The 24,997-nt window shown below is 37.3% G+C and overlaps 1 long non-coding RNA gene across 1 annotated transcript; it reads left to right on the top strand.

Moving 5' to 3' along the window:
- Positions 1-539: 539 nt before the first annotated feature.
- On the top strand, positions 540-12,077 carry LOC116570656. The gene is made up of 3 exons (XR_004277506.1): positions 540-592; positions 4,206-4,209; positions 12,058-12,077. It is a non-coding gene; the product is annotated as an uncharacterized LOC116570656 (long non-coding RNA).
- Positions 12,078-24,997: the final 12,920 nt, after the last annotated feature.

Genomic DNA, 24,997 nt, shown 5'->3' with positions numbered 1-24,997 from the left:
CTTACCTTTTATTACCTTCAAGACATCCTGTTATCCTCAAGGCATGCCATTCTCTCCCTGTTCTCTGCATATGCCAAGTTTACGCTCTTTACAACAACTGCAAGTAAGTTGTAATGTAAAGTATGAGAATTATCCATAAGAACAAGTGGAGTACGACAAGTGAGGATAACAGAGATGGAACATATTAGAAATCAGTAAATGGACGGGAGTCAAGATGGCGGAGAAGTAGCAGGCTGAGACTGCTTCAGCTAGCCGGAGATCAGCTAGATAGCTTATCTAAAGATTGCAAACACCTGAAAATCCATCGGTAGATCGAAGAGAAGAAGAACAGCAATTCTGGAAACAGAAAAATAACCACTTTCTGAAAGGTAGGACCGGCGGAGAAGTGAATCCAAAGCGACGGGAAGATAGACCCCGGGGGGAGGGGCCGGCTCCCGGCAAGCGGCGGAGCAACGGCGCACAAAATCAGGACTTTTAAAAGTCTGTTCCGCTGAGGGACATCGCTCCAGAGGCTAAACCGGGGCGAAGCCCACGCGGGGTCAGCGTGGCCTCAGGTCCCGCAGGGTCACAGAAGGATCGGGGGTGTCTGAGTGTCGCAGACCTTGCGGGTATTGGAACGGGAAAGCCGGCTACAGAGACAGAGCCGACAGTAAGCTCACAGCTCGGTGTTACCTTGAACTGGTCGCAGGCTCGGTGAGCTCGGAGCGCGGCCGGAGGTCAGGCAGACGGGAGTAATTGGGCGCTGTTCTCTGAGGGCGCACTGAGGAGTGCGGCCCTGGGCTCTCGGCTCCTCCGGGCCGGAGACAAGGAGGCCGCCATTTGTATTCCCGTCCTCTGGAACTCTACGGAAAGCGCTCAGGGAACAAAAGCTCCTGAAAGCAAACCCGAGCAGATTACTCACCCCGGCCCCGGGTAAGGGCGGTGTCATTCCGCCTGGGGCAGAGACACTTGAGAATCACTACAACAGGCCCCTCCCCCAGAAGATCAACAAGAAATCCACCCGAGAACAAGTTCACCTACCAAGGAGTGCGGTTTCAATACCAAGGAGAGCAGCAGAATTCCAGAGGAGGAGAAAGCCAAGCAAGGAACTCATGGCTTTTTCCCTGTGATTTTTTTTTAGTCTTGCAGTTAATTTAATTTTTTTCTTTTTCAGTTTTTGTTTTTTTTTTCCTCGCCTTCGGGTAAATTTTTTTTTTTTTAACTGTTACCTTTTTCTTTTTTAACGATTTTTTACTAGTTTATCTAATATATATATTTTTTCTTTTTTACATTTTTCTTAAGTGTTTTCCTTTTTTTTTTTTTAGTTCTTTCCTTTTCTTTTTTTTTTTTTTCTTTTTTCTTTTTTTTTTCTTTCTTCCTTTTTGAACCTCTTTTTATCCCCTTTCTCCCCCCTCACGATTTTGGATCTCTTCTAATTTGGTTAAAGCATTTTTTCCTGGGGTTGTTGCCACCCTTTTAGTATTTTACTTGCCCCTTCATATACTCTTATCTGGACAAAATGACAAGACGGAAAAATTCAACACAAAAAAAAGAACAAGAGGCAGTACCGAAGGCTAGGGACCTAATCAATATAGACATTGGTAATATGTCAGATCTAGAGTTCAGAATGACAATTCTCAAGGTTCTAGCCGGGCTCGAAAAAGGCATGGAAGATATTAGAGAAACCCTCTCGAGAGATATAAAAGCCCTTTCTGGAGAAATAAAAGAACTAAAATCTAACCAAGTTGAAATCAAAAAAGCTATTAATGAGGTGCAATCAAAAATGGAGGCTCTCACTGCTAGGATAAATGAGGCAGAAGAAAGAATTAGTGATATAGAAGACCAAATGACAGAGAATAAAGAAGCTGAGCAAAAGAGGGACAAACAGCTACTGGACCATGAGGGGAGAATTCGAGAGATAAGTGACACCATAAGACGAAACAACATTAGAATAATTGGGATTCCAGAAGAAGAAGAAAGAGAGAGGGGAGCAGAAGGTATACTGGAGAGAATTATTGGGGAGAATTTCCCCAATATGGCAAAGGGAACGAGCATCAAAATTCAGGAGTTTCAGAGAACGCCCCTCAAAATCAATAAGAATAGGCCCACACCCCGTCACCTAATAGTAAAATTTACAAGTCTCAGTGACAAAGAGAAAATCCTGAAAGCAGCCCGGGAAAAGAAGTCTGTAACATACAATGGTAAAAATATTAGATTGGCAGCTGACTTATCCACAGAGACCTGGCAGGCCAGAAAGAGCTGGCATGATATTTTCAGAGCACTAAACGAGAAAAACATGCAGCCAAGAATACTATATCCAGCTAGGCTATCATTGAAAATAGAAGGAGAGATTAAAAGCTTCCAGGACAAACAAAAACTGAAAGAATTTGCAAATACCATACCAGCTCTACAGGAAATATTGAAAGGGGTCCTCTAAGCAAAGAGAGAGCCTACAAGTGGTAGATCAGAAAGGAACAGAGACCATATACAGTAACAGTCACCTTACAGGCAATACAATGGCACTAAATCCATATCTCTCAATAGTTACCCTGAATGTTAATGGGCTAAATGCCCCTGCCAAAGACACAGGGTATCAGAATGGATAAAAAAACAAAACCCATCTATATGTTGCCTCCAAGAAACTCATTTTAAGCCCGAAGACACCTCCAGATTTAAAGTGAGGGGGTGGAAAAGAATTTACCATGCTAATGGACATCAGAAGAAAGCAGGAGTGGCAATCCTTATATCAGATCAATTAGATTTTAAGCCAAAGACTATAATAAGAGATGAGGAAGGACACTATATCATACTCAAAGGGTCTGTCCAACAAGAAGATTTAACAATTTTAAATATCTATGCCCCCAACGTGGGAGCAGCCAACTATATAAACCAATTAATAACAAAATCAAAGAAACACATCAACAATAATACAATAATAGTAGGGGACTTTAACACTCCCCTCACTGAAATGGACAGATCATCCAAGCAAAAGATCAGCAAGGAAATAAAGGCCTTAAACGACACACTGGACCAGATGGACATCACAGATATATTCAGAATATTTCATCCCAAAGCAACAGAATACACATTCTTCTCTAGTGCACATGGAACATTCTCCAGAATAGATCACATCCTCGGTCCTAAATCAGGACTCAACCGGTATCAAAAGATTGGGATCATTCCCTGCATATTTTCAGACCACAATGCTCTAAAGCTAGAACTCAACCACAAAAGGAAGTTTGGAAAGAACCCAAATACATGGAGACTAAACAGCATCCTTCTAAAGAATGAATGGGTCAACCAGGAAATTAAAGAAGAATTGAAAAAAATCATGGAAACAAATGATAATGAAAATACAACGGTTCAAAATCTGTGGGACACAACAAAGGCAGTCCTGAGAGGAAAATATATAGCGGTTCAAGCCTTTCTCAAGAAACAAGAAAGGTCTCAGGTACACAACCTAACCCTACACCTAAAGGAGCTGGAGAAAGAACAAGAAAGAAACCCTAAGCCCAACAGGAGGAGAGAAATCATAAAGATCAGAGCAGAAATCAATGAAATAGAAACCAAAAAAACAATAGAACAAATCAACGAAACTAGGAGCTGGTTCTTTGAAAGAATTAATAAAATTGATAAACCCCTGGCCCGACTTATCAAAAAGAAAAGAGAAAGGACCCAAATAAATAAAATCATGAATGAAAGAGGAGAGATCACAACTAACACCAAAGAAATACAAACTATTATAAGAACATACTATGAGCAACTCTACGCCAATAAATTTGACAATCTGGAAGAAATGGATGCATTCCTAGAAACATATAAACTACCACAACTGAACCAGGAAGAAATAGAAAGCCTGAACAGACCCATAACCAGTAAGGAGATTGAAACAGTCATTAAAAATCTCCAAACAAACAAAAGCCCAGGGCCAGATGGCTTCCCGGGGGAATTCTACCAAACATTTAAAGAAGAACTAATTCCTATTCTCCTGAAACTGTTCCAAAAAATAGAAATGGAAGGAAAACTTCCAAACTCATTTTATGAGGCCAGCATCACCTTGATCCCAAAACCAGACAAGGATCCCACCAAAAAAGAGAGCTATAGACCGATATCCTTGATGAACACAGATGCGAAAATACTCAACAAAATACTAGCCAATAGGATTCAACAGTACATTAAAAAGATTATTCACCACGACCAAGTGGGATTTATTCCAGGGCTGCAAGGTTGGTTCAACATCCGCAAATCAGTCAATGTGATACAACACATCAATAAAAGAAAGAACAAGAACCATATGATACTGTCAATAGATGCTGAAAAAGCATTTGACAAAGTACAGCATCCCTTCCTGATCAAAACTCTTCAAAGTGTAGGGATAGAGGGCACATACCTCAATATCATCAAAGCCATCTATGAAAAACCCACCGCAAATATCATTCTCAATGGAGAAAAACTGAAAGCTTTTCCGCTAAGGTCAGGAACACGGCAGGGATGTCCATCATCACCACTGCTATTCAACATAGTACTAGAGGTCCTAGCCTCAGCAATCAGACAACAAAAGGAAATTAAAGGCATCCAAATCGGCAAAGAAGAAGTCAAATTATCCCTCTTCGCAGATGATATGATACTATATGTGGAAAACCCAAAAGACTCCACTCCAAAACTGCTAGAACTTATACAGGAATTCAGTAAAGTGTCAGGATATAAAATCAATGCACAGAAATCAGTTGCATTTCTCTACACCAACAGCAAGACAGAAGAAAGAGAAATTAAGGAGTCCATCCCATTTACAATTGCACCTAAAACCATAAGATACCTAGGAATAAACCTAACCAAAGAGACACAGAATCTATACTCAGAAAACTATAAAGTACTCATGAAAGAAATTGAGGAAGACACAAAGAAATGGAAAAATGTTCCATGCTCCTGGATTGGAAGAATAAATATTGTGAAAATGTCTATGCTACCTAAAGCAATCTACACATTTAATGCAATTCCTATCAAAGTACCATCCATCTTTTTCAAAGAAATGGAACAAATAATGCTAAAATTTATATGGAACCAGAAAAGACCTCGAATAGCCAAAGGGATATTGAAAAAGAAAGCCAACGTTGGTGGCATCACAATTCCGGACTTCAAGCTCTATTACAAAGCTGTCGTCATCAAGACAGCATGGTACTGGCACAAAAACAGACACATAGATCAATGGAACAGAATAGAGAGCCCAGAAATAGACCCTCAACTCTATGGTCAACTCATCTTCGACAAAGCAGGAAAGAATGTCCAATGGAAAAAAGTCAGCCTCTTCAATAAATGGTGCTGGGAAAATTGGACAGCCACATGCAGAAAAATGAAATTGGACCATTTCCTTACACCACACACAAAAATAGACTCAAAATGGATGAAGGACCTCAATGTGCGAAAGGAATCCATCAAAATCCTTGAGGAGAACACAGGCAGCAACCTCTTTGACCTCTGCCGCAGCAACATCTTCCTAGGAACAACGCAAAAGGCAAGGGAAGCAAGGGCAAAAATGAACTATTGGGATTTCATCAAGATCAAAAGCTTTTGCACAGCAAAGGAAACAGTTAACAAAATCAAAAGACAACTGACAGAATGGGAGAAGATATTTGCAAATGACATATCAGATAAAGGACTAGTGTCCAGAATCTATAAATAACTTAGCAAACTCAACACTCAAAGAACAAATAATCCAATCAAGAAATGGGCAGAGGACATGAACAGACATTTCTGCAAAGAAGACATCCAGATGGCCAACAAACACATGAAAAAGTGCTCCATATCACTCGGCATCAGGGAAATACAAATCAAAACCACAATGAGATATCACCTCACACCAGTCAGAATGGCTAAAATCAACAAGTCAGGAAATGACAGATGCTGGCGAGGATGCGGAGAAAGGGGAACCCTCCTACACTGTTGGTGGGAATGCAAGCTGGTGCAGCCACTCTGGAAAACAGCATGGAGGTTCCTCAAAATGTTGAAAATAGAACTGCCCTATGACCCAGCAATTGCACTATTGGGTATTTACCCTAAGGATACAAACGTAGTGATCCAAAGGGGCACATGCACCCGAATGTTTATAGCAGCAATGTCCACAATAGCCAAACTATGGAAAGAACCTAGATGTCCATCAACAGATGAATGGATCAAGAAGATGTGGTATATATACACAATGGAATACTACGCAGCCATCAAAAGAAATGAAATATTGCCATTTGCGACAACATGGATGGAACTAGAGCGTATCATGCTTAGCGAAATAAGTCAAGCAGAGAAAGACAACTATCATATGATCTCCCTGATATGAGGAAGTGGTGATGCAACATGGGGGCTTAAGTGGGTAGGAGAAGAATAAATGAAACAAGATGGGATTGGGAGGGAGACAAACCATAAGTGACTTTTAATCTCACAAAACAAACTGAGGGTTGCTGGGGGGAGGGGGTTTGGGAGAAGGGGGTGGGATTATGGACATTGGGGAGGGTATGTGCTTTGGTGAGTGCTGTGAAGTGTGTAAACCTGGTGATTCACAGACCTGTACCCCTGGGGATAGAGTATTATGCCTCCATCAGAAAGGATAAATACCCAACTTTTGTAGCAACATGGACGGGACTGGAAGAGATTATGCTGAGTGAAATAAGTCAAGCAGAGAGAGTCAATTATCATATGGTTTCACTTATTTGTGGAGCATAACAAATAGCATGGAGGACATGGGGACTTAGAGTGGAGAAGGGAGTTGGGGGAAATTGGAAGGGGAGGTGAACCATGAGAGACTATGGACTCTGAAAAACAATCTGAGGGTTTTGAAGGGACGGGGGGTGGGAGGTTGGGGTACCAGGTGGTGGGTATTATAGAGGGCACGGATTGCATGGAGCACGGGGTGTGGTGCAAAAATAATGAATACTGTTATGCTGGAAATAAAAAAAAAAAAAAAAGAAATCAGTAAATGTATAATAAATGTAAATGTATATTGGATATATATGTCCACCTATTGATATGGAGAAAAGAGTATTAATACTGATGGATTATTTGCCCTGAGTGACTAAATTAATAGTGTTAATACTAAAGAATTTCAAGAAAAGAAGCACATTTAAGGGCCAGAGTTTCAGGGATGATACTATTTCAGGACTACTGTGTTCTAAGTGTCTATGTTAGAGATAGACAATCTGGACTTGGCTATATTTTTCTGGAGCCAAGAAGGCACAGTGAAGGGAAATCTATTTGAAGCCTTTCAAGTGGATGTGATTGTCTAAAAAATATTTAATGTGAGGATAAAGTTAACAATTGATCTGGGAGAAGTTAATAGGATCAAGAGAATGAGTGGGAGTTCCCCTTTGAGAGGTCTACTGCTATGATGGTAGGCATGGTCATACACTCCAAAAGGCAAGTACAAACAGTGTTCAGAATGGGCAAGAGCTGGAGATTGGGACAGATGCTGCCTATGAGTGCCCACTACTGCTCTCCTTTGTGCCCCATCCATGATTTTAAGTTTCAAAGAACAAACAATCCTGAAATACAGGCAGGGGATGGGAAAGCCACTTCTCTACATCTACTATGCAGAAGCTCTGTCTCCTTTTCAGAGCAGTTCCACAAGCATTTGAAAATATCCCAAGTGCAAACCAGAGAATTATGTAGTTGCATTTGGCCGTTGTGTAGGCGTATCTCCTGGGGCCATGATGTTCCTTCTCTGTGATGGTTTGATTTTTACCATGTGTTTTCCAGGTGCCAGTGAACTCAAAGATATTCTGGCTATCAGCAAATGTGTCTAATATTGGGCATCTGCATACAGCTCTCTTGAAGAAGCCAGTTTGTAAAATGTTACCAATGAATTTTATTGCATTATTGTGCAATTAGGAATGGGGATGACAGGATATATACAATCATGAAAATGCTGTTTTTCTTTTTTTTAGGCAAAGAATAAATTTAAAAGAGGTTGACAATTACTAATACTCTAAAATGCACAGAAAATTCTAGCTTTTAAAGGCTTAAAAAACATTCAAAATAAAGATCATCTTGGACAGAAATGTACTCATCTATTTCTGTGTGTTAAAATGTAATGCTCACTGCTTATGAACAACTTTGGCCAAAAAGGGAAAATAATAAAATAAAATAGAATAATAAAATATCTATTCTCATCCTTAGCAGTTATGTTACAAAGATGGTTTTAAGACTTCTAAATCCAAGTAAAAACATACAAACAAACAAACAAAAAAAAACCTACAATCTGAGGGTTTTGAAGGGGCGGGGGGTGGGAGGTTGGGGGAACCAGATGGTGGGTATTGGAGAGGGCACAGATTGCATGGAGCACTGGGTGTGGTGCAAAAACAATGAATACTGTTACACTGAAAATAAATTAAAAAAAACAGTTATGACTTTTATAAAAAATAAAATAAAATAAAAATGACATTAAGAATACCAATTAAAATACCATTAATACCATTAAAAATGACAAATATATTTTTATTTCAAACAATTATTTGAAATAAAAGTAGAAATATGTATTATCTGGACACAGTATCCATAGTCAATTACAGGGGTAAAAGTCTGACTTGCTAGACTAGCCTGAATTATTTGAGAGATTAGTCATCTTAACTAATTAATATTCAGATTATCACTGTGACAAAAACTGATGTGTAAATAGCTCAATTTGTGACTAACTGCCTCTATACCTTGAGAGTAGTTGAATGCTGAAAGGACCAACGAATGTCTTCACTAGTTATTGTTTTTAAAGTGTTTCTTGGGACTCAGGGCTGTGTTGGTACAGGAATGTCCTGCCACTCAGCCTTTAATTCTACAGAATGAAAAACCAGTGTTGAGAATACAGATGTCATTTAATTTTAAGACATAAGTCTTCTTTAACAGATATTATATTTGATCCATAAATGAACTCAGCATTTTAGACTCAGTGTAATGGACCTAGAGATGAAATTTGAAGTGTATCTTTTGGGTCATTTGGAGAAGTACATAGAAAGGAATTCCTGAATTATACCCTCATTAGTTACTTGATATAATATCTGGAATAATGAAAAATGTAGCTTATAGAAGTGAGATTCAATTATGTTAGCTCCCAGATAAATGAAATAAACCTTCAGAAAAAGGAATATAATTAAGGATAATGATAACAAATTTTAACGTAAGCACTTTATCTTATGACACAATGAAAACTTACTAAATTTCAGTGGAGGGGTGCCTGCGTGGCTTAGTCGATTAAGAAACTGCCTTGGATGTAGGCATTTTCACAGGTTCCTTGGATTGAGCCCAGCATATGGCTTCTTGCTTAGTGGGGAGCCTGCTTTTCCCTCTCTTTCTACCTGCTACTCCACCTGCTTCTCCACCTGCTTGTGCTCTCTCTCTGCAAATAAATAAAAATTCTTAAAAAATTAATTTCAAAGGAAACATATTAAAAAATTTCTAAGTCCTTTTCCTTGTGATACTGAAAACATAAATTCAAATATATACATGTTCAAAAGAAGATGTACAAAAAATTATCATGGCTATAAATGATTCATTAATTGGTTTTCTGATAGAAACAACATGAAAACCTACTTCCTTAAAGTTTAAGCTTCTTTTCCACATGAAAATTTGACTCATTGTTCTCCAATAATTTAAAAACCAAAAAAAAAATCCTTCAAGACTTACAGGAGCCAGGTAGGGCAATAGCATCAACTGCAACTGAAAAATAAATGTGTCAGTTTGAGAATAGACTGTAAGAAAAAACTTATTATTCTTTTTAATGTAAATCAGCATTTTTTTAAAACTAGATTAAACCCATATGGAATGCTCTGACAAACAGGAGCAGTAAGGGGTTAGTTTAATGTAGCCAAATAGTTTTAAAAATAACAAGAATTACTGTACTAATTTCTTAGACTATCACAGTGATCACTGAGTTAAGAAATCAGTTTTATTTTTAAATTGTCAATTTCTAAGCTTATTTGACCACGGATGTCTCTTTTGTTCATATAACAACTATTATTACCACCCTAAAATTATATTTGGCAGATGCATGTGAGAGACATTAGGCCATCACATTAAAAAATCATTGAATTTATGATGAAATTTGCTAATGTATTCCCATTTGGATAGAAGTATATTTCTAGCTTATTGGACTTATTTCACCAACTCTTTCTCTGTCTTCATTTCATTACCTCCTGTATCTATGCTTCCTTTTGTGTTCTCAGTATTATCTTCTAAGCCTAGGCTTGTATTTCCACAAATATAGAATTTTAATAGGAGTTTAAAGGGTCCTAGGTTCCCAAATCATTTCCCTCTCCATCTGTCTTAACCAAAACCAAATAGTTTTACACACACATACACACACACATACTTAATCTTTATGGCAAACACTTGCTCAAAAGACACCAATAGATAACTATTAGTAACAAGGTCAAACCTGATGAAATTTTCCATTTCAATCTCATCTCCCATTCTTGCCCACACAGATACTGTAGGAAGATAGAGAAGCCCATTCCTTATGCTATGAAGATGTGATAGTCATTCCATCTTCCTGAGAAGTTTTGATATATGCTTTCTCCTGCCTTGCTTATTCTCTATCTCATATCGTGAGGTCCTACTTGTTGAGCTTTTTTTTTACCAAATCTAATTCAGACTCATAGTAGTGCCTTCCTTCTCTAAATCCATAATACTTCTTTCTATGCCAGTTGTACAGCTTTTAAAAAGGCCTTGCTCTGTCTATGTAATTGTTTCCTTATAGTGTTTCTTTAATTTTAAAGCACTATCTTTAACTGTATCTTCTTCCTGGTTTACTAATCTACAGTTTACTTCTCTGTATTTATTAACTACGCAAATATTATTGAGGATATGATATATCCTAAGTCTGCCAAAAGTCCCCTGAAAAAATCAAAGATAATACAACCTTTTCCTGCATTCTGAGAGCTCATGGTCTAATAGTGAAGATATTAAAAAAAAAAACAGATAAATATGCCAAATTGTGTTTCCTTGACACAGAGCCCTGAGCCATGAAAGATGAGGTAATCTACGACTTTATACAGAGAGTAACAAAAAAGTATTAAAAAATTCTTATTTTAGTTGAAAATAGAGCTACCCTATGGCCCAGCAATTGTACTACTGGGTATTTACCCTAAATACACAAATGTAGTGATCCGAAGGGTCATGTACACCTGAATGTTTATAGCAGCAATATCCACAATAGCCAAACTATGGAAAGAACCTAGATATCCATCAACAGATGGATAAAGAAGAGGTGGTATATAATGGAATACTATGCAGCCATCAAAAGAAATGAAGTATCGCCATTTGCAATGACATGAATGGAACTAGTGGGTATTATGCTTAGTGAAATAAGTCGATCAGAGAAAGACAATTATCATATGATCTCCTTGATATGAGGAAGTTGGGAAGCAATGTGGAGGGTTTTGGGGATAGAAAAGAAATAAATGAAACAAGATGGGATTGGGAGGGAGACAAACCATAAGAGACTCTTAATTTTACAAAACAAACTGAGAGTTGCCAGAGGGAGGGTTTAGGGAGAGGGGGTTGGGTTATGGATATTGGGGATGGTATGTGCTATGGTGAGTGCTGTGAAGTGTAAACCTGGTGATTCACAGACCTGTACCCCTGGGGCTAATACATTATATGTTAATAAAAAATAAATAAAATAAAATTTTAAAAAAGTTCTTATTTTGGGGGAGGAGTCAAGATGGTGGAGGACTAGCAGGCTGAGATGACATCAGGTCACAGGAGTTCAGTTAGATAGTTATCAAAACATTTTGAATACCTAAAATCCAACAGGTGATCAAAGAGAAGAAGAGCAGCAATTCTAGAAACAGAAAATCAACCACTTTCTGAAAGGTGGGACATGTGGAAAAGTGAATCTGAAGGGATGGGAAGATAGACTGAGGGGGGAGAGGACAGCTCCCGGGAAGCAGCGGAGCAAGGGAACACAAAATCAGAACTTTTAAAAGTCTGCTCCACTGATGGATATTGCTCCAGAGGCTAAGAGGGGGTGGAGCCCTTGTGGGGACAACATGGTCTCATTTCCTCTAGGGTTACAGAAGGATTGGGGGTTTCTGAGTATAGCAGAGTTTGCAGGTATTAGAGTAGGGAAGCTGGCTATAGAGACAGAGCTGAGGAGTGAGCTCTCAGCTCGGGGTTACCTTAAACTGTGATCCATAGCACTTGTGAGAGCAGGGACCTCACAAATGACAGATCTGGGAAGACTCACCTTTCTTCTCTGGAGGCAGATTCCTGCCTCCAGAGACTCCAATCTCCTGTTTGGAGACTCCAATGGGACTGTGTGCCAGAGACAGAGAGGCTCGGTCACAGGCTGGGTGAGCTTGGAGTGCGGCTGGACACTAGGGAGACAGGAGTGATTGAGTGCTTTTCTCTAAGGGTGCACTGAGGAGTGGGGCCCCAAGACCTTGGCCACTCCAGGCTGGACATTGGGAGACTACCATTTTCATTCCCATTCTCCAGAGCTCTATGGAAAGCACTCAAAAGCTCCTGAGACCAAACAGGAGCAGATTACTTAGCCCGGCCCCTGGTAAGGGCGGCACAATTCTGCCTCAGGCAAAGACACTTGAGAATCATTACAAGAGGCCCCTCCCTCAGAAGATCAGGAAGGACATCCAGTCAAGACCAAGCTCACTGATCAGGGAGATCACTGATCAAGGAGAACAGCAGAATTCCAGAGGAGGGGAAAGCAAAGCATGGAATTCGTGGCTTTCTCCATGTCTTCAGTCTTGCAAAGTTAATTAATTTTTTAATTAATCCATTCATTTTTTATTAATTTTCAGTACAACAGTATTCATTATTTTTGCACCACACCCAGTGCTCCATGCAATCCATGACCTCTATAATACTCACCACCTGGTTCCCCCAACCTCCCACACCCCCGCCACTTCAAACCCCTCAGATTGTTTTTCAGAGTCCATAGTCTCTCATGGTTCACCTCTCCTTCCAGTTTCCCCCAACTCACTTCTCCTTTCTAACTCCCCATGTCCTCCATGCTATTTGTTATGCTCCACAAATAAGTGAAACCATATGATAATTGACTCTCTCTACTTGACTTATTTCACTCAGCATAATCTCTTCCAGTCCCATCCATGTTGCTACAAAAGTTGGGTATTCATCCTTTCTATTGGAGGCATAATACTCCATCATGTATATGGACCACATATTCCTTATCCATTCATCCCTTGATGGGCATCTTGGTTCTTTCCACAGTTTGGCAACCATGGCCATTGCTGCTATAAACATTGGGGTACAGATGGCCCTTCTTTTCACTACATCTGTATCTTTGGGGTAAATACCCAGGAGTGCAATGGCAGGGTCATAGGGAAGCTCTATTTTTAATTTCTTGAGGAATCTCCACACTGTTCTCCAAAGAGGCTGCACCAACTTGCATTCCCACCAACAGTGGAAGAGGGTTCCCCTTTCTCCACATCCCCTCCAACCCATGTTGTTTCCTGTCTTGCTAATTTTGGTCATTCTAACTGGTGTAAGGTGATATCTCAATGTGGTTTTAATTCGAATCTCCCTGATGGCTAGTGATGATGAACAATTTTTCATGTGTCTGATAGCCATTTGTATGTCTTAATTGGAGAAGTGTCTGCTCATATCTTCTGCTCATTTTTTTATTTGATTGTCTGTTTTGTGTGTGTTGAGTTTGAGAAGTTCTTTATAGACCCTGGATATCAGCCTTTTGTCTGTACCGTCATTTGCAAATATCTTCTCCCATTCCGTGGGTTGCCTCTTTGTTTTCTTGACTGTTTCCTTTGCTATGCAGAAGCTTTTGATTTTGATGAAGTCCCAAAATTTTATTTTCACTTTTGTTTCCCTTGCCTTTGGAGACATAACTTGAAGGAAGTTGCTGTGGCTGATATCAAAGAGATTACTACCTATGTTCTCCTCTAGGATTCTGATGGATTCCTGTCTCATGTTGAGGTCTTTTATCCCTTTTGAGTTTATCTTTGTGTACAGTGTAAGAGAATGGTCGAGTTTCATTCTTCTACATACAGCTTCCCAGTTTTCCCAGCACCATTTATTGAAGAAACTGTCTTTTTTCCACTGCATATTTTTTCCTGTTTTGTCAAAGATTATTTACCCATAGAGTTCAGGGTCCATATCTGAGCTCTCTACTCTGTTCCACTGGTCTATGTGTCTGTTTTTATGCCAGTACCATGATGTCTTGGTGATCACAGCTTTGTAGTAAAGCTTGAAATCAGGTAGCGTGATGCCCCAGTTTTATTTTTGTTTTTCAACATTTTCTTAGCAATCCGGGGTCTCTTCTGATTCCATACAAATTTTTGGATTATTTGTTCCAGCTCTTTGAAGAATACTGGTGGAATTTTGATCAGAATGGCATTAAAAGTATAGATTGCTCTAGGCAGTATAGACATTTTAACAATGTTTATTCTTACAATCCAAGAGCATGGAATTGTCTTCCATCTTTTTGTGTCTTCTTCAATTTCTTTCATGAGTGTTCTGTAGTTCCTTGAATACAGATCCTTTACCTCTTTGGTTAGTTAATTAAAAAAAATTTTTTCTTATTCTAATTTTTTAAATTTCTACTCTTTCCTCTTTTAATTTTTTTTAACTAATTTATATTAACAATACCATTCTTTTTTTTTAAGTTTTTATTTATTTAATTGACAGAGAGAAAAAGAGTGATCACAAGTAGGCAGAGAGGCAGGCAGAGAGAGAGAGGGAAGCAGGCTCCCTGCTTAGCAGAGATCCCAATGTAGGGCTCAATCCCAGGACCCTGAGATCATGAGCTGAGCTGAAAGCAGAGGCTTAACACTGAGCCACCCAGGTGCCCCAACAATACCTTACTTCAAAAAATCTTTTTGAACCTTCATTATTATAGTCATATTTTATCTTTCATTTTATCTAACTTCATATGCATAAAATGTTTTATCTTCTAAAAATTTTTGGGATACAACTTCTAATAGATCAATATCTATCCTAAATCTAGCACAAGGCTTTGTTCTAGTCTACAGCCTGAGAAAATTCTTTCTAATTTTTTTTCTTTTCCCAACCAACTTATCTTATCAACTCCCTTTTTAGAATTTATTTTTAAATTTTCATTTTTACAGTCATATTCCATCCCTTCACCATGTTTACCATTCTTTAAAATTATGGGAGGTAGTTTCTTCTAAGAGACCAAAATACACCCAAAATGAAATGGGTGGCTCTATTCTATTCATCAGTCTAAAATTTATATATATATATATTTTTTTTTTAATTCTTTAAAATAATTTTTTGAATTTCTTTTTATGCCCATTCTTCTCCACACAATTTGGGATCTCTTTTGATTTGACTAACACACATTATTCTGGGGTCTTTGCCACACTTTTGGTATTTTATTCTCTATATATTCATCTATTCTTATCTGGATAAAATGACAAGGTGGAAAAACTCACCACACACACACACAAAAAAAAAAAAGAACAAGAGGCAGTACCAAAGGCTATGGACCTAATCAATATGGACATTGGTAACATGTCAGATATAGAGTTCAAAATGACAATTCTCAAGGTGCTAGCTGGGCTTGAAAAAGGCATGGAAGATATTAGAGAAACCCTGTCTGGAGAAATAAAATCTCTCTCTGGAGAAATAATAAAAACTAAAATCTAACCAAGCTGAAATAAAAAAGCTATTAATGAGGTACAAAAAAAATGGAGGCTCTTACTGCTAGGATAAATGAGGCAGAAGAGAGAATTAGTGATATAGAAGATCAAATGTTGGAGAATAAAGAAGCTGAGAAAAAGAGAGACAAACAACTACTGGTCTATGAGAGGAGAATTCTAGAGATAAGTGATACCATAAGATGAAACAATATTAAAATAATTGGGTTTCCAGAAGAAGTAAAAGAGACAGGGGGACAGAAGTTGTATTGGAGTGAATTATTACAGAGATTCCCCTAATATGGTAATGGGAACAGGGATCAAAATCCAGGAGGCACAGAGAACCCCTCTCAGAATCAATAAGAATAGGTTCACACCCTGTCATCTAATAGTAAAACTTACAAGTCTTAGTGACAAAGAGAAAATCCTGAAAGCAGCCCGGAACAAGAAGTCTGTAACATACAATGGTAAAAATATTAGATTGGCAGAAGATTTATCCACAGAGACCTGGCAGGCCACAAAAAACTTGCATGACACATCCATAGCACTAAATGAGAAAAATATGCAGCCAAGAATACTATATCCAGTTGGGCTATCATTGAAAATAGGAGAGAAAAATACTTTCAAGGACAGACAAAAACTAAAAGAATTTGCAAACACCAAACCAGCTCTACAGGAAATATAGAAAGGGGTCCTCTAAGCAAAGAGAGAGCCTAAAAGCAGTAGACCAGAAAGGAACAGGGACAATATACAGTAACAGTCACCTTATAGGCAATAAAATGGGACTAAATCCATATCTCTCAATAGTTACTGTGAATGTAAGTGGGCTAAATGCCCCAATCAAAACCCACAGGGTATCAGAATGGATAAAAACCCAAAAGCCATCAATATTATGTCTGTAAGAAACTCATTTTAGACCCAAGACACTTCCAATTTATCATGATGATGGAAATCAAAAGAAAGCTGCAGTGGCAATCCTTATATCAGATCAATTAGATTTTAAGCCAAAGACTATAATAAGAGATGAGGAAGGTCACTATATCATACTTAAAGGGTCTGTCCAACAAGAAGATCTAACAATTTTAAATATCTATGCCCCTAAACATGGAATCAGTCAACTATATAAACCAATTAATAACAAAATAAAAGAAACATATAGACAATAATACAATAATAGTAAAGGACTTTAACACCCCCCTCACTGAAATGGACATATCATTCAAGCAAAAGATTAAGAAGGAAATAAAGGCCTTAAATGACACCCTGGCTCAGATGGACATCACAGATATATTCAGAACATTCCATCCCAAAGCAATAGAATACACATTCTTCTCGAGTGCACATGGAACATTCTCCAGAATAGATCACATCTTGGGTCACAAATCAGGTCTCAACTGGTACCAAAAGACTGAGATAATTCCTTGCATATTTCGAGACCACAATGCTTTGGAGCTAGAACTAAATGACAAGAGGAAAGTTGTAAAGAACTCAATACATGGAGGCTAAAGAGCATCTTACTAAAGAATGAATGGATTAACCAGGAAATTAAAGAAGAATTAAAAGAATTCATGGAAATAAATGAAAATGGAAACACAACAGTTCAAAATCCCTGGGACATAGCAAAGGTGGTCCTGAGAGGAAGGTGTATAGTGATACTGGCCTTTCTCAAGAAACAAGAAAGATCTTAAGAACACAACTTAACCCTACATATAAAAAACAGCTGGAGAAAGAATAGCAAAGGAAGCCTAAATCCAGCAGAAGAAGAGAAATGATAAATATGAGAGCAGAAATCAATGAAATAGAAACCAAAGAAATAGAACAAATCAACAAAACTAGGAGCTGGTTCTTTGAAATAATAAGATTGATAAACCCGTGGCCAGACTTATCAAAAAGAAAAGAGAAAGAACCCAAATAAATAAAATCATGAATGAAAGAAGACAGATCACAACCAACACCAAAGAAATACAAACAATTATAAGAACATATTATGAGCAACTATACACCAGCAAATTTGACTATCTGGAAGAAATGGATGCATTCCTTGAGACATATAAAGTACCAAAACTGAACTGGAAGAAATAGAAAATCTGAGCAGACCCATAACCAGTAAGGAGATTGAAACATTCATCAAAAATCTCCCAACAAAGAGCCCAGGGACAAACGGCTTCCTGGGGAATTCTACCAAATGTTTAAAGAAGAATTAATTCCTATTCTCCTGACACTGTTCCAAAAAATAGAAATGGAAGGAAAACTTCCAAACTCATTTTACGAGGCCAGCATTACCTTAATCCAAAAACCAGACAATGACCCCATCAAATAAGAAAATTACAGACCAATATCCTTGATGAACACAGATGCAAAAATTCTCACCAAAACACTAGCCAATAGGATCCAACAATACATTAAAATGATTATTCATCACGACCAAGTGGGATTTACTCCTGGGCTGCAAGGTTGATTCAACATCCATAAATCAATCAATGTGATACAATACATTAATAAAAGAAAGAATAAGAACTGTATGATACTCTCAATAGATGCTGAAAAAGCATTTGACAAAGTACAACATCCTTTCTTGATCAGAACTCTTTAAGTGTAGGGATAGAAGGTACATACCTCAATATTATCAAAGCCATCTATGAAAAACCCACAGTGAATATCATTCTCAATGGGGAAAATGGAATATCATTTTAGTTTGATATATCATTTAGCATATATCATATATCATGCATGATATATACTATATATCATATATCATCATGAGAATATCATTCTCAGTGGAGAAAGAGTTTTTCTTCTAGGGTTAGAACACAGCAGGGATGTCCATTATCACCAGCGCTATTCAACATAGTACTAGAAGTCCTAGCCTCAGCAATCAGACAACAAAAAGAAATTAAAGGCATCCAAATCAGCAAAGAAGAAGTCAAGCTATCACTCTTTGCAGATGATATGATACTTTATGTGGAAAACCCAAAAGACTCCACTCCAAGATTGCTAGAAGTCATACAGGAGTTCAGTAAAGTGTCAGGATATAAAATCAGTGCACAGAAATCAGTTGCATTTATATACACCAACACCAAGACAGAAGAAAGAGGAATTAAGGAGTCAATCCCATTTACAATTGTACCCAAAACTATAAGATACCTAGGAATAAACCTAACCAAAGAGGCACAGAATCTATACTCAGAAAACTATAAAGTACTCATGAAAGAAATTGAGGAGACACAACGAAATGGAAAAATGTTCCATGCTTTTGGGTTGGAAGAACAAATATTATAAAAATGTCTAAGCTATCTAAAGCAATCTACATATTTAATTCAATCCCTATCAAAATACCATCCATTTTTTTTCAATGAAATGGGACCAATAATCCTAAAATTTATATGAAACCAGAAAAGACCTCAAATAGCCAGAGGAATGTTGAAAAAGAAAGCCAAAGTTGGTAGCATCACAACTCCAGACTTCAGCTCTATTGCAAAGCTGTCATCATCAAGACAGTATGGTACTGGCACAAAAACAGACACATAGATCAATGGAACAGAATAGAGAGTCCACATATAGACCCTCAACTCTATGGTCAACTAATCTTTGACAAAGCAGGAAAGAATGTCCAATGGAAAAAAGGCAATCTCTTCAACAAATGGTATTGGGAAAATTGGACAGCCACATGCAGAAAAATGAAAGTGGACCATTCCTTACACCACACACAAAAATAGACTCAAAATGGATGATGGACCTCAGTGTGAGAAAGGAATCCATCAAAATCATTAAGAAGAACATAGGCAGCCACCTGTTTGACCTCAGCAGCAGCAACTTCTTCCTAAAAACATCGCCAAAGGCAAGGTAATCAAGGGCAAAAATGAACTATTGGGACTTCATCATCTTTTGCATAGCAAAAGAAACAGTGAACAAAACCAAAAGACAACTGAAAGAATGGGAGAAGATATTTGTAAATGACATATCAGATGAAAGGCTAGTATCCAAAATCTATTAAGAACTTAGCAAACTCAACACCCAAAAAACAAAGAATCCAATCAAGAAATGGGCAGAGGACATGAACAGACATTTCTGCAAAGAAGACATCCAGATGGCCAACAGACACATGAAAAAGTACTCCACATCACTCAGCATCAGGGAAATACAAATAAAAAATAAAGTGAGATACCACCTCACACCAGTCAGAATGGCTAAAATTAACAACTCAGGAAATGACAGATGCTGGTGAGGATGCGGAGAAAGGGGAACCCTCCTACACCATTAGTGGGAATGCGAGCTGGTGCAGCAACTCTGGAAAACAGCATGGAGGTCCTCAAAAAGTTGAAAATAGAGCTACCCTCTGACCGAGCAATTGCACTACTGGGTATTTACCCTAAAGATACAAATGTAGATCTGAAGGGGCCATGTGCACCCGAATGTTTATAGCAGCAATGTCCAAAATAGCCAAACTATGGAAAGAACCTAGATGTCCATCAACAGATGAATGGATAAAGAAGAAGTGGTACATATACACAATGGAATACTATGCAGCCATCAAAAGAAATGAAATCTTGCCTTTTGTAATGACGTGGATGGAACTAAAGGGTATCATGCTGAGCGAAGTAAGTCAATCAGAGAAAGACAATTATCATATGATCCCCCTAATGTGAAGAATTTGAGAGGCAATGTGGGGGGTTTGGGGGATTGGAAAAGAAAAAGAAATGTAACTAGATGGGATCGGGACGGGGACAAACCACAAGAGACTCTTAATCTCACAAAAAAAACCCCTGAGGGTTGCTGGGGGGAGGGGCGTGGGAAGAGGGTGGTTGGGTTATGGACATTGGGGAGGGTATATGCTATGGTGAATGCTATGAAGTGTGTAAACCTGGAGATTCACAGATCTGTATCCCTAGGGCTAATAATACATTATATGTTAATAAAAAATAAAAAAAAATTTTTTTTAATTCCTTATTTTCAGGAACTTTATAAGGTATTTACAGATAAATAAAGTGCCATGCTCAATTAATAAACATAATGCCAAGAATATAATAAACACTTCAAAAAGATCTGGTTTAAAATTTGCATTTTAGTTATTATTAATGCTATTTTATTTTGTTATTCTATTCATCATTCCTATAAAATAGAGGGTGCTTGTATTGTAAATAAAATTACTTAACCAATTATTATCCTCCTAGAATTTAACAGATGTAGAGTTTAAAACATCATCTTCACTTTAGAATCTGTGGGGATTTTTTCCTGTAAGTAACCTTGACAATTGATGTTTCCCTCAGTGCCATTCTTAAGTAAGAACTGAGTAAACACCATCTTAAGGTTCATATGAGGTAAGCCTCATAATTTTCTTGGTCTCTCATTTCTTTTTTCATGCTCTAAAAGAAATGTTTCAACCAAGAAGCAGAGAATGAAAATATTAGTATTAGAGTGTGGCTACCTTTTTCCCCCTTTAGTGTTTAACCTGACTAGAGGGTTCAATCACACAGAGATCCATTTAGTTTGCTCTGAAAATAGTATGTGTCATTTGAGGAAATTTAACAGAGAGGTAAGAGGCAAGATGATCTGAACAGTGAGAGTAAATCCACCACACCATTTTAAATCAAAACCATGTATTTGAAACCAGCACTTTGGCTTTTTAAATGCTGAGATGATCAGATAATTTTCTTCACATTTTAGAGAATATGTGGATCATATGACAACTAGGGAGATTCCTTGTCCAACAGGACCTTTTTAATAGTACAACATTGAGAGTCTCTCCAATTAGACCTAAATGATAAAAATCCTTTGAATCCCACATTGAAGCCAATCAGTTGTTTCCGAGAGATTCACTATAATCCTTCACCAACCAGAGAATAAATAAAATGTGTTTGTTAGAGTCACCCACAAGTGACTCTATAATACTTTTTATAACTATTATCAGATATATATATAACTATTATTAATAACATTTATCAATGATGTGCTTCATGCCATGCCATGCATTAAACTGTATTAAGCACTTTACAAACATGGTCGCAATTTTATTAACTCTATGAGGTAGCAGTTATTATTTCCCACCATTTAATACATGCCAAAATTGAGCCTTAGTTTAAACATCTAACTTTAATCAGTGGCAGAGCCTCGCTATGGACCATGTTGGCTGATATGAGAACCTGAACTGTTAACCAGTTGTACAAACAATTTATAAATACAGTTAGTTGAGAATAAAGGTAGAAAAAAATCCATAAAATAAGTGGTCGAAGAAGAAAAATACCTCTTGAAAATGTAGTCTTAGCTGGAGTTTTACTTCTTACTTATTTCATTATGTATCTAAGTAATTCAGCTGAAATCAGCTGGGTAAGCTCAGCTTGCTTTCATACACATCTTTTCCTTCAGAGCTCTGATAAAGCAGTGAGTGCTAGAGAGCTTTTTCCTAGCTATCTGATTTTTAGGATTTCTGAATCTCTGGTGCAGAGTCAGCTGTACTTTCATTAGAAATATGGGAAACTTAAGATTTGTTTTTTATCAAGTAGGATCAAAGGTATTGAGAAGCATGTCATGTTATTATGTCTGCCTTAGAAGATTCAAGTCATAGTATCCAACAGGGAAAAAAAAAAGTATATCCGTTCTATAGCAAGATCTTTTGGGCTATACACCATACAAATCCAAAACAAACTAAGAAATAAAGTTATGATTTTTTTTTTATCCACCATTATGAGACTTAAACCTTCATCTTTAGAGAAAAGCACGAATATATATTTTTCACTCCTGATGCTTACACAAGATAGAGTTGTATGTGCCCAGGCTTTTCTCACAGCCAGTCTCTGGCTCAAAATAGCTCTAAAGCAAAATGGGTTGCACATGGCACCCTGCAAGAGTTGTAGTATTAATATTATTGGAAGTTCAAAAGAGTGAAAGGATATCGGTATCTGATTTTTATGTATAAATATGAATAATTATTTTTTCTAAACCACCCAGTCTAGAAGAAACTAATTTCTGTTAGCCCTATTCCCAAGTAAAATATTAAACAATGGAACATGCTGTTCCCAATGGTCTTATCCTAATAAGATTTTAAAAAGCATTACCCTTAAATTCCACCCTTATGAAACATAAGTCTGGAAAACTTGGTTTGCTGAACAAATATGAATACATCATTTTCATAGTTTCATGTTTATAAATTGCTTTTACACCTTTTATCTCATTTACTTCTCACAATAGCTTGTGAGTTAGACAAACATGGATCAGAAGAACCATTTTATACTTATTACTTATACTCAAAGAAGCTAAGGGACCTCCCTGGTGCACATAGATTGTAAAAGCAAAGACTAGAATCTACCCTAGCTCTTCCCAGTGCATTTGTTCATCTATTATTCAATATTACTCTTCAAAAGAGTAAATTCTTTGTGTAATGAATCTGTAATACTTACATAATTTGAATTATCAAAATGTATATTTTAAGCCAAAACTACCTCATAAATCTTTGCATACAATCTAGACAATCAATGTCAAAAGAATAATTTTTTAAATTCTTCTTAAATTTGAAAAAATAAGGTCTACTTAATATCATAGTGAGCAATAGCATTGGCTAGTTTATCCTATAATGTTGTCACAAATCATACTTTATTTATAAAAAAAAAAAAAACCTTAGCTACTTATGTTCTACTCAAGAGAAATAACATAGCTATTTTGAAGCTTCAAGGCCATCATAAATGTTAACTTTTTTTTAAGATTTTACTAATTTATTTGAGAGAGACAGAGAGAGCATAAGCAGGGGGAGGACCCAAAGGGGAAGAGAGAAGCAGGTTCCCCACTGCGCAGGGATCCCAATATGGAGTTTGATCCCAGGACCTTGAGATCATGGTCTGAGCCAAAGGTAGATGCTTAATGACTGAGCTACCCATGTGCCCCAAGAGCAAAATATTTTAGAAATAATTCCCAACTCTACACTGTTCCTAAATTCTCAGGAACCACTTAGTGCAAATTTACACTATCAAACAATACAACAGATATCACTGTTAAAAGAACTTCTGCCTAGGGTAAATGCTACTAAAAATCAATACACAACTGGAAAATATGGCTTAAGCATGTGTAAAAAAAATAACTCAGAGGCCTTGTTTTAAAATATAAGTTTGGGGACGCCTGGGTGGCTCAGTGGGTTAAGCTGCTGCCTTCAGCTCAGGTCATGATCCCAGGGTCCTGGGATTGAGTCCCGCATCGGGCTCCTTGCTCAGCAGGGGGCCTGCTTCTCCTGCTGCCTCTGCCTGCCTCTCTGCCTGCTTGTGTGTACTCACTTACTCTCTCTCTCTCTCTGACAAATAAATAAAATCTTTAAAAAAATAAAAATAAAAATAAATTAAATAAAAATAAAATGTAAGTTTAATGAACATATGACATTGGCATATGAATAACTTTCAATGCAATTTTTATTGCAAATCACCCAACAATTTCTCATATGGTGTGTGTATTTTGTTATCACATCTGGACTATTTGTGTTTTCCTCTGAAAATCCATGCAGTATAAATAGACACAACAGACACAGTAAAGTAAGATGGGGAATAATTAACAGCTCTAAGCATATGGGATTACAAAAAGCTATGTCAAGGGTAACAGAAACAAAAGCTATACCACATGTTATTTGGTCTTTTAATTAATCTTTATGATGAACAATTCTATAGGAAAGTTATTTTCTTCAAGATCATCCTTCGCTCCAGTGAAACAAGGGAATAGACAATTAGAATTTCAAAAATGACAGGGTTCATCTTACCAAAGCAGCCAATAAATATTTGTCAATGGCCTACTATGCATGGAAAACTATTCAAGACCCTGTAGTCCTAATGTTGAACACGATGTAATTGGTATCAATTCTCAAGATGCTTGCTTTGGGAAAACAAATAAATTAAGTGCTCACATAAAAAGAAATACAATTATTAGAAACTATCCTCTAAAGAAAGCAAACTGATACAGATTTAAAATGTCTTACAGCATTTAGGATAATATTTAAACTAAGAACTGAGATTAAATATTGGAATCCATAAAGTTGTTTTAAATCTGACAAAATAATTTTCAAGAGAACATGTACAAAGGCCATCAGGTGTTAACTGCTTGGCATATTTGGAGAACTGATAATAGTCTGTAGGTAGGACAATAGATTAAAGCTGAGTGAGCGAGAAGAAAGAAAGGTTAAAAGGGCCAGTAGGAGAGCTAGGAGAAAAAAGCATGAAAACGTCATTCAGAACCATGGTAACAAGTTTGAATTTTGTGTTAAGCACAATGTGGAATTCACTTGATGATTGTAAACAGGGGCATGCCATGATATCATTCAGGCTTTTAAAAGACAAATATGGGATTTCTTCTTATACCTATTGTGTAGAGAACTAGACAGTGCATTGTTCCTGAAATAACAAAAAAAAAAAAAAAAAAAAAAA

This window comes from Mustela erminea, chromosome 12, assembly GCF_009829155.1.
Source record: "Mustela erminea isolate mMusErm1 chromosome 12, mMusErm1.Pri, whole genome shotgun sequence".
Lineage (NCBI taxonomy): Eukaryota > Metazoa > Chordata > Mammalia > Carnivora > Mustelidae > Mustela > Mustela erminea.
Note: the sequence above shows the minus strand (reverse complement) of the source record. Positions and strands in the feature narration are given on the sequence as shown.